Source organism: Lactuca serriola, chromosome 3, assembly GCF_051521515.1.
Source record: "Lactuca serriola cultivar US96UC23 chromosome 3, Lser_US96UC23_V15, whole genome shotgun sequence".
Classification (NCBI taxonomy): Eukaryota; Viridiplantae; Streptophyta; class Magnoliopsida; order Asterales; family Asteraceae; genus Lactuca; species Lactuca serriola.
The window spans coordinates 309,965,511-309,967,777 of NC_136410.1; positions in this window are offsets into that span (position 1 = coordinate 309,965,511).

Consider the following 2,267-nt stretch of genomic DNA (forward strand, 5'->3'; position numbering starts at 1 on the left):
TAGAAATTCAGAAGATGAAGGCTACAAAAATGAAGATTCACATGGCGAATCGTTCAGTGACACAACCCCAGGGCATCGTGGAGGATATTTTGGTGAAAATTGGAAAATTTGTTTTTCCAATAGACTTTGTAGTTTTGGATATGAAGGAAGATCCCGATGTTCCAATAATCCTTGGTCGTCCATTGCTTAACACTGCTAGAGCTCTTGTTGATATTCGTGAATCTAAGCTCACCTTGAGGGTTGGAGATGAATAAAAAGTTTTTGGAATACAAGATGACTTCCAAGAGGATCATGTTCAAGAAGAGGTGTTCACAATTAATGAAGACAATGAACTAGAAGAACTAGAAAAGCTTATGGAAGAAGAGATCAAGGCAGTTCATCAAGTCAAAAGAACATAACCGAGGGCATCTGTTCCATATTTGATTGAAGTCATAGCTTACAAGAGTTAGCCTTCTTGGGTGAGCAAAGAGGATGAGGAGATGACAAGTGATGAAGAGGAGGTCACTTCAAGAGTGACAAAGTCGGTGGTGAAAGAGGAGGAGGATGCTATGGAGTGCAAGGAACAAACTAAGGGCACAAAATGCAAGCTTGAAGAAGAGGGAAAAGCTAAAAAGGAGAATTCAAAGAAGGCATATAAAAGGCGAGTTCAAGCTTACAAGAGGCGATTCAAGGAACAAAAGATCTTAGTGGTGGACTCTTCAGAAGATTCAACATAGAAGGCACGGAGTCCATCTCAAGACTCCAAGAAAAAGAAGCGCTTCTCGGGAGGCAACCCAAGCTTGGTTTGCATTTTCTTTTGTTTTAATTTTTTTTTAGTTTTTAATTAGGAAAGATATCAACTCATCATCCAATAACTGATACTTAGCAAAGAATTAGTTGTGGTAACTTTAATTAATAAATGAGATGCAAAGTAGTAAGTTAAAATGTATGATTTAAATATATATATATATATATATATATATATATATATATATATATATATATATATATATATATATATATTTGCAATCAGGCATTTGCCACGTCGTGGGATGATACAGCCACGTCGTGGTAAAAAATGAAATCACGGGAACAAATCAGTTTTAAAGTCCACGACGTGGCCTTTAAAAAGTAATGGGGTGACCATTTCCTTAAAACCCTTTGACCAATAATCCCCATTCCCCATTTGCTACTACCGCACGAACGGGAACAAGGTCCCCACAACCAATTTCTTAATCTGCTTCCAAGTTCTTTGCAAGTTCTTGTCAAATAACTCTGCTTGGTATGTGTTCTACTCATTAATTGTAGTTATATCTTACAATTTTAATTTTTATGGTTAGGGTTTATGTGATTCACGAAATTGGTTGAAACTAGTTGTTAATTCTAGGTTGCATGTCCTTTAAATGTCCATAGGAACAAACCCCAAGCATTAATTTTGTTAGAAAGCGCGTACAAAGTAACTGATCCACACACAGGGTTCGACTGCGGTCCACGACGTGGCGACCCTGGCCACGTCGTGACTTCTGGAAGACAGTTTTATTGTTTTAATGTTTTGGGTGTTTGCTGCTTTGGTTTGATATTGTATGCAAAAATGGGACCACAAAGAGCTATTCCACAGGAGGAAAACTCGATTGATGTGGCGAGTATACATCCCTTATATCAGTTTCCTCAAAACATTCACCGACCATTGTTAACTACTTATGAGAATCGGCTGGGATGGCTGTACAATAGGGAATTTCTGATAGCCCCAATTATCGATTGGGGATGGCTCGGTGGTGTGGGAATGGTTGCTAAGTTGGAATGCTATTGGTCCAAAAACATACGTAGGAGATCAATTTTCTTTCACTTGTCACGGGTGGAGGAATTTGTTTTCCATTCAAGAACCCGTATACCGGGAGTTATCGGTGGAGTTTTTCTCTACCGTATGCTTCGAGGAACGCACCATTGATTTTACCTACAACCGGGCACTTGTGTTTCGTTTGGGTGGTTTTTATAGAGAGTGTAGTCTTCGGGAATTCACTTGGCGGATGGGGCTTTATACCGAAGTGGAGACTCAATCTCCATTTTTTATACCATTCTTACTTGGATGCGTTTAGGATTTTAATCCCGGTATTATGGATGTTCAGTTCTGGCGGGGCATTTCTAATCATGAGTATAATACTCGTGACTCGAGTGAGTCACAAATTCGGAATCTTGTTTCCGATTTTTACATCGCCTGATCACTTTTTCAATAAATCACAAGCATCATGGTGATAATGTCCCCATTTAGAATTTGTTTTATTTGTGGA